The 8,655-nt window shown below is 39.0% G+C and overlaps 1 pseudogene; it reads left to right on the forward strand.

The window, feature by feature from the left end:
* The first annotated feature begins 624 nt into the window (after nt 1-624).
* Nucleotides 625-2,060, forward strand: LOC143671159 (CCHC-type zinc finger nucleic acid binding protein pseudogene; annotated as a pseudogene).
* Nucleotides 2,061-8,655: the final 6,595 nt, after the last annotated feature.

The raw sequence follows: 8,655 nt of genomic DNA on the forward strand, positions 1-8,655 counted from the left end.
TCTTTCACCTGCAAAATGTAAATGAGTGCAAGTAACAAAGTATTCTTAAAAAAAATATTCCTTGTGCTACCAAAAGTCGCTTGAAGTTAGTTTTGGACCATGTGACTGGTTCTGGCAAAAAGATTGTGAATGGAAGTGTCACTCGGACATGTGGGCTGAGGCAATTAAAAGCAGGTATAAATTTTGAAAGTAAAGTATTGAAATATCAGCATCACAAAGTGCAGGGTATCTTGATTTCCAAGTCATACAATGAAGGAGAGTCCCAGCCAGTCTGCATCAGCCTTTGTGTGAGTTAGAAATAGACTTTTGTTTTGCAAATCCCCTGAGATTTTGAGCTTTATTTGTTACCACAGCATTGCTTGCTCTGACAAATACATTTAGAATCAGTTCTGATTTATATGTACAGGTAAACTTTTTACAACCTTTAGCAATTTAAAATTATTAGTAACAAAAAATGTCTTGTGATGTTTGTCACAATTTCATTGTGTTGGTATATGTTCATCAAAAGCTGTAACCAGTGCAGACCCGCATGTGGCGCAGGCAAGGACCCTGAAAATAAACAGCCGCTCCCTTGCGAGCCTCCTTCCTCGGGGCTGCGTCCGAGTCTCCGCCGCTGTGGATCAGCTCAGACGCCAAAGAAGATCTGACTGCAGCCATGAGCAGCAATGAGTGCTTCAAATGTGGACGATCTGGCCACTGGGCCCGGGAATGCCCTCCTGGAGGAGGCCGTGGTCGTGGAATGAGAAGCCGTGGCACAGGTTTCCAGTTTGTTTCCTCATCTCTTCCAGACATCTGTTATCGCTGTGGTGAGTCTGGTCATCTTGTCAAGGATTGTGATCTGCAGGGGGATGAAGCCTGCTATAACTGCGGTAGAGGTGGCTACATTGCCAAGGACTGCAAGGAGCCCGAGAGAGAGAGAGGGCAGTGCTGCTACAACTGCGGCAAACCAGGCCATCTGGCTCGTGACTGTGACCACGCGGATGAGCAGAAGTGCTATTCTTGTGGAGAATTTGGACACATTCAAAAAGACTGCACCAAAGTGAAGTGCTATAGGTGTGGTGAAACTGGTCATGTAGCCATCAACTGCAGCAAGATGAGTGAAATCAACTGTTACCGCTGTGGCGAGTCAGGGCACCTTGCACGGGAATGCACAATTGAAGCTACGGCTTAATTATTTTCCTTTGTCGCCCCTCCTTTTTCTGATTGATGGTTGTATTATTTTCTCTGAATCCTCTTCACTGGCCGAAGGTTGGCAGATAGAGGCTACTCCCAGGCCAGTGAGCTTTACTTGCCATGTAAAAGGAGGAAAGGGGTGGAAAAAAATCGACTTTCTGCATTTAACTACAAAAAAAAGTTTATGTTTAGTTTGGTAGAGGTGTTATGTATAATGCTTTGTTAAAGAACCCCCTTTCCGCGCCACTGGTGAATAGGGATTAATGAATGGGAAGAGTTGAGTCAGACCAGTAAGCCCGTTCTGGGTTTCTTGAATATGTTCCCATGTAGGAGGTAAAACCAATTCTGGAAGTGACTGTGAACTTCCATAAGTAACTTTAATTTTAGCATAATGATGGCCTTGGATTGTCTGACCTCAGTAGCTATTAAATAACATCAAGTAACATCTGTATCAGGCCCCCCATAGAGCATACAGTTGAGTGGGAGTAAACAAAATAAAAAGAGAAACATGCGTATTAATGGCTGTGCAAGAGAGAAATCGAGATAAAAGCCAAAACAGGAACACCTTCATCACTTTGATGCTGAATGTACAGACGGTGATGGCAAAGGTTTAGAACACGTTTTTTCAAAGACTAAATCTAAAACCCAGAGTAAACATCGATGCTCAGAGTTAGCATAATTTGAAGCTATTCAGGAATTGCAGAGAAATGCATTTTCACAGAAATCAAGATGTTATTTTTGTATACTATATCACTTAGACAACTGTGTTTCATTTGCTGTAATCAGTTTTTAAAAGTCAGATGGAAAAAGCAACTGAAGTCCTAGAAAATAGAAATGTAATTTTAAACTATCCAATAAAGCCGGAGGAGGAAGGGGGGAAAAAAAAAGCTGTAACCAGGTTGTGGGGGCGTCCTTACTGTACCACACATTTTAACATGACACTCTATGCTCCATGTCCTCAGTATGCACATAAGCTATTTGAGGCCAATGTTCACCTTATCTATCTTTGTATTGTCAGTGCCTAGCCTAGCGTTGGGTACACAAAGTAGCCAATCAGTACTTTATTTAGTCACTCTTCTACAGGTGAGTGAATCCATGATAATACCTAATAAAACTGTGTCTGGAGACTTTGCATTATAGAGTTTGCATGCTTACTCCCAGGTGACCTCCTAATATTGTCAGACATAAAACAATTGTAAATGTATTAGAAATAAAATGATTTTATTTGTAATGAATATTTTTTTTCTGTAAAAATTTAGCCACTTGGTAGGATGGAGCACATTCCTCTGTAGAAGTAGGAGCTACAATACATAATTGTAGCTTCCAAGTTGTGTAGTTGGATTTTATTATTGTACCCTCAAGAGCAGCTATTACAATTTGTATTACATACAAAATGGAATCTTGAATTTTGTTAAGAGTAACAAGTCTGTAAATGTTGCAAAATTAGCTAGTTTTGTTTTTAGAAAAACCTAGTACAATTCCACAGTTGAGCTTATCTGTAGGTCCTCAGCAAGTTGTCCATTTAAGATAATATCTATTAAAGATACTTTTATGAATGAAAGTATAAATTGATTGCATAATCATTGGTTTAAATACCTCTTGGGCATAGTTATAATTTTGAAGGTGAAAATTTTTTTTAAAAACCCTCTATTTGTAAAAAATTCTTTCCATTTCCATTTTGGAAATAATTCTAACAGTAGTCATCAGATTTCAGACAGAGAGAATATTTTTAGAAGCATTTAGCTACATGTAAAGACCTGATTTTTTTCATTAATTTAACAGAAACTGTTTACCATGGCTGGAGATTCGTGGGTATTAACAAATGAAAGTGAAACACTTTTGGAAATTGTTCTTAATGTTTCATTGAGGTTGGATCCATTCTGGGTCAGTAAGCATAAGGGTAAAGAGGAGGGGGAGTGTTACAGAATGCAGATTGGTGACATTAACAGGAGAATTCTAATCAAAACAGACATCAGTGCCAGTTGATAACTGAGGTAAGGCTGTTGCACATATGGATTACCTCATTTGTGGGAGGGGTTGGAGGGTCTTGAATAAGATAAACCCAATTCTATGAAACCAAACCCTCCAGAGGTGAAAAAGGAAACTTGATACATTCTTCAAACCCACTCTGGGAGAAAGATTTATCGGGTATTGATTAAATTAAATTCTTAGGTAATGATAGTTTCATTCTTTCAAGTATAGCTTACAGAGATTGATGGAAATTATGTTTCTGACTATCTTATGTAGGCACTGTGCCAGGCACTGGGGATACCCAGATGGAATGATCCCTTTCCCTCTGTAAGAGAAAGACTTTTTTGGGAAGCAGGAATGGAGCATTAAGGAGAAAAGGGAACATACTGTAATGGATTCCAAATTTTAAGGTTGCCAGAAAAAATATAAGCTGCTCACTTAGATTTGAATTGCAAGTGAAAAACAAACAATGGTTTAATATGAGTATGTCCCTTGTAATACTTGGAATATATATGTGTGTGTGTGTGTGTGTGTGTGTGTGTGTGTATTTATTTTGCTCAATCTGGCAAACCTAAAATTTGTTTTTATATCTACACCTTCAATAGAAGCATGAAAAAATACAGTGGGAGCCCTGAGAAGGGCACATCAAACTCAGTATGGGTGGATCAATTTATTGTTCCCTGAAGAAGAATTATCTGTTTCTGGCAAGCAGAAATCATAGGACCACAAGGATAGAGAAAAAGCATTGAGAAAATTAAAGGTGAACCTACAGGTAAAAGTGGCCACCAGTCTGGAGTCAGTCAGGCAAATGCTCCATAAAGAATAATATTTGGATGGCTATAGATGCCAACATAGCCTCTCCTGAGATATTGAGACGAGAAATGGGCACATGTAAAAGGATACGAAATTGTGCTCCTGCCTATAAGCTTGTAGTCGGGAGTGGAAAGAAAGTCACTGCAGAGTAAACCCATAAATTTAGCCTCAAAGAGGCATTCCCTGAACTAGCACATTGCTTTTAAGTAATGTCAGAAGAGCTGGAATCATTGACTACAACAGGAGGAAAGCCCTGATCTTTCCTACGGTAACACATAAGGTGTTTAAGAAGAATTACACATGCCCTAGTTAAAGACTTGGATTAAAATCCTGACTCTACCATTTGTATAATCATATGATACAATACCAGTCCTATAATCCTGAGCATGTTGTACACCTCTCTGACTCTCTGGTTCCTTTAAATAGCAATTGTGAAGATTACATATGATGCTGTATATGAAAGCACCTACCACAAAGTTTAACATATAGTAAATTTCGATGAATGTTAACTATCATCCATCACCACCCCCTTCAACCCATTCTTTGGCTGTGACAAGACACAATCCAGGATTCAATACTGAAGCAGCACTTCAGCAATGTTGAGGACATCAGGAGGCAACACACATCACCCTTAACGATCTGGGCTCTCCATATCAGCAGAAGTTAGGTGGTGCACCAACTTTATAAATCCCAGAATGGAGAAAATGTTCCAGGAAGTATGACGAGAGCAACTGCTCCAAATAGAACAGGATGTGGGACTTTCAGGTGCTTGTCTATGACTAAACCTTTTCCTCCTCTTAGGGAAACATCAGCGAGATTGTAACCAGAATGTTTACCAGGAGAGAGCAGTTGGTTTCCCAGTATCAGGTTAATTCACTCCAGCACATATCTTAGCCCAGGAGGCAACCCAGGCCCTTCCTATTAGGGGCCCCTCCAACACATGAATCATTGATAGCAAAGGCTATTAAAGAACTCATTTGGCATCAGGCACTATTTCAAATATTTTACTTCTGTTTACTGTAATCATTTTACATTTGAGGGAATCAAAGCTCAGAAGGATTAAATAACTTAAATAAAGCTACACAGAGATGAGAATTAAATCGAAGCAGTGTGACTCCAGCGCCTGTTCTCTTATTTCCTTCACTATACTTACTGCCCATGCTATTGTGAACACTAGGTACTGAGCACTGTGCTAAGTGAGCCACAGCTTTAGCAAAAAAAGTAAAATACAATCTGTATCTACATGGATTTTATAATATAATTAAAAACAAGATAAATACCCACCCACCCCCCAAAAAAGAGACTACAGCACAAGTCTGGGGTGATTACATCCCAAAGTGAGTGGTCCTGGCACCATGTGTGATAGGAATAGATGAGTCGGGAGAACACACTGAAGTCTGAAGTAGTGAGGAAAGATTTCACGGAGGAGGCTGAGCTTAAAAGAGTAAGGTGTTTCGCCTCACTGATATTTCTAAAATAACATTCCCCTAATGGTTTGGCGCTCTTAATGATTGATGCATTCTCCTAAACTATTGATTCAACAACTAGGATGAGCATCACTGCTGGAATGATCAATTAGCTGTAATATAGCCTGGTTCCCTTATCCAAACTATTCATTTCTATCTACTTTTTAAAGTAAAATCAAATAATAGAAAACACACAGTGTGTTTATAAATGAGTACATTGTTCAAAGCACAATTTGAAATTTGATTTGTACTTCACTAGGGAGAGAAATTATTTCTTCACCTTTGCCAAATTGAAATGACAATTGCTTAGCTGCCACCTTGTGGCAAATAACACACACTATAAAAATATTACTAAACATTTCATGGTAAAACTCAAGGTTTCCACATTTATTTTCTCTTAATGGATGGTTCTGTATCCCTTCCACTTGCCCTCAAGGTAAGAACTTTCTCTCTTTTATCTGGATGACAGAGTAATTTCAGCATTTACACTTCAGCAGTTCTTTTATAACACTGACTGATTTACATGAAAGAAAACGTTCCATGGTGTAGGTGGATGTTTAAAAATGCACACGAATTGGGCGGGCCATAGTGTCTCAGCAGGCAGAGTTATCACCTGCCAGGCGGGAGACCCGGGTTCGATTCCTGGTACCTGCCCATGCCAAAAAAAAAAGTACACACGAATTAACATTGCCCTAATTTAAGACAAACTATTGTGAAGTAGTTGAATGTGACCCATCATTTCATAATATCTCAACAATGGAAATTTCATTCTAAATGATTGTCAATTAGAGACATTAAAATTAAATCTTCCTTCACATTTTTTCCACTTATTCACGATTTCTAATGTTGGCCCACACTTATGTGTGTAGAGAACAGCTTAGCTCCCATGTTTAACACCTTAATTTTCCCTTGGGTATGATTACTTATTCTAACATTTAGGTAAGGGCTTAGATATTCAGGCTTTCTCTTTTTCTAGCTCTTTGACCCTGGACAAGTCACTAAACATTTCTGTGCCACAACTTCCACAAATTTAAAATAGGGACCATAATAACATCTACCTCATACTTTGTTAGGAGGACTAAAATGAGTTAACACAGGTAAATTTCTTAAATGGTGCCCATCAGAGAGTAAATATTCAATAAATGTTAGCTAATACGATTTCCTGTTTATTGTTTATGCTATTTTTGTCTCCTCAATGCCACATCACTAAACAGGCAGATGGCACCAAGGAAAGTCTGGTACCCAGTAATAGTTTCAGTCACAGGAATGCAGTTTAGGGTTGGGATTGGCAAGAAGAAAGCAAGGTCTCCAACCCTTTAGGGGTTGGTAGGTTATCCAGTACAGAAAAGTCTCACGGGCAAAGTAGAAACTCACTTGCTTGGACTAGAATAAAAAGTTGGAGAAGGACTAAAATCAAGTTTGCCTTGACATTGAATTCCTTTTGCTTGTGTTGCAACTCCATTTCACTGTCCTAAAGCAGACGATGACATGAATAACCCTAAAGTTGGTAGGGTTGAACTCAAAGTCCCTAAATATGAGACAAACTTGCTACATTGTTTTCATTTATGAAATTCATATTAATGCAGTGTAGCTTAATGTAGTACTCAACTTTGTTCACTTTCAACACCTGTTCTCTACAGAAAAGGTCAGATTTTTGAAATGCAGACCTATTCTCTAACAATTCAAGTGAGACCATCAAATAGCTTCTCAGAGGCACTAAACACTTCCCATTTGATAATGTTTTTGGTCACGAGTCATGGAAAATAATGCCTTTATAGAAATGCTAGAGAGGAGGTTTGTGTGCCCAGGGAATCAGGCAGGTCACTGAGCACACTGCCTGCCAAAGAGCTAGCTGCATAATAAAGTAATTCAGAGTAACATCACTGAGAAATTGTATTTTTATACTCCTATCTTCCCCAATCTAAAGAAACTAGGAGTGAAATGAAGCCAATACATGGCCTCAAACCCAAAGAAGAGCTGATGTTAGTTTGCAAGTCCCAAATCAATGTTTATGCCTATATCCTTTCAAAATGCTGCTGTTTCAATCAGGCAAAGAGGCTTGATGATCTTAGTGGGGCTTTTCAGTTCAAGATTAAAAGCAGAATGCATGTTTTAAATGAGTCATTGAGTTTCTGGGCTAGAGAAAACATTTATGAAATTAAGAGAGTCGGGATTCTGTTCTTGTGTTTTTGGGAAAGGAATCGACATTTGCTATGAAACCCTATTTTTATTTACAACTATGCCTAATGCGAAATTACTGATAGTACCCAACAAATAATCACAAAAGAAAGAATGGAATCTCTGTCCTCCATTCCCCTAGAATGGGGGACAGTCACCACAGAGGTAATGGAGTACCTAAACCAAATAGTCTTGAAAAGCTAAATACTAATTGTTTATTATATGAATATACAGAAGATTGCGGACCCTCTCTTTGGGTACTAGGGTCAACACTTTCGAAGAGTAATTGCTTAATGACCCTTCCATTAAAAAGTTTTATTCGTCACATAAAGACTGCTTCCTTGACTTGAGTATTTTATTTCTATTACACATGTCCTGAAATCACAAGTAAGGGATAAATTCATGCTGAATGCTTCTATCAAGATAACACATAAGAACATAAATTAGTGCCAATCCAAAATAATAAACACTGGTAATCCTATTGCATATTCCATCTCCCCTTCCTTTTAGGCATTTTTCCAAACCTTCACTGTTCTCTTCAGGGCCCCAGCCAGGGTCAGCTACATAATCTGTGTGGCCCAGAACAAAATGAAAATATGGGGATCTGGATCAAAAAGGAAGAAAACATGGTTTTCTTCCTTCTGTAGTCTCTTTCTTGTCTTGTCATGGCATTTTTAAAATTACAATATGTCACACTCCCATAGACAGGGGACACTCATGGGGCAAATATAGACACTTAGAGGTACCCAAGGCCCTGCACAATTTAGGATGTGGAGTATGCACAACTGACCACAACATTCCCATACTTATGTCTTTGCCCTTTCCAAGGACAACAGTAGCTATAATAACTGGGTGAGGGCTGGGAGTGGGCAGCCAAGAACGCATTCTGGGGAGGGAAGAAGGCAGCCCCACTGGTCTTTACTTACAAAAAACACACAGTCAAAAGAAAATTATTAAGAATTTAAGAATTTCAAAGGAGGGACCCCAGGAAAGCAGTCCCCTTCTGAGTGTGGGGCCCTGTGTGACTGCACTGTCATATGCCCACGAAGTTGAT

Source organism: Tamandua tetradactyla, chromosome X (assembly GCF_023851605.1).
Source record: "Tamandua tetradactyla isolate mTamTet1 chromosome X, mTamTet1.pri, whole genome shotgun sequence".
Lineage (NCBI taxonomy): Eukaryota > Metazoa > Chordata > Mammalia > Pilosa > Myrmecophagidae > Tamandua > Tamandua tetradactyla.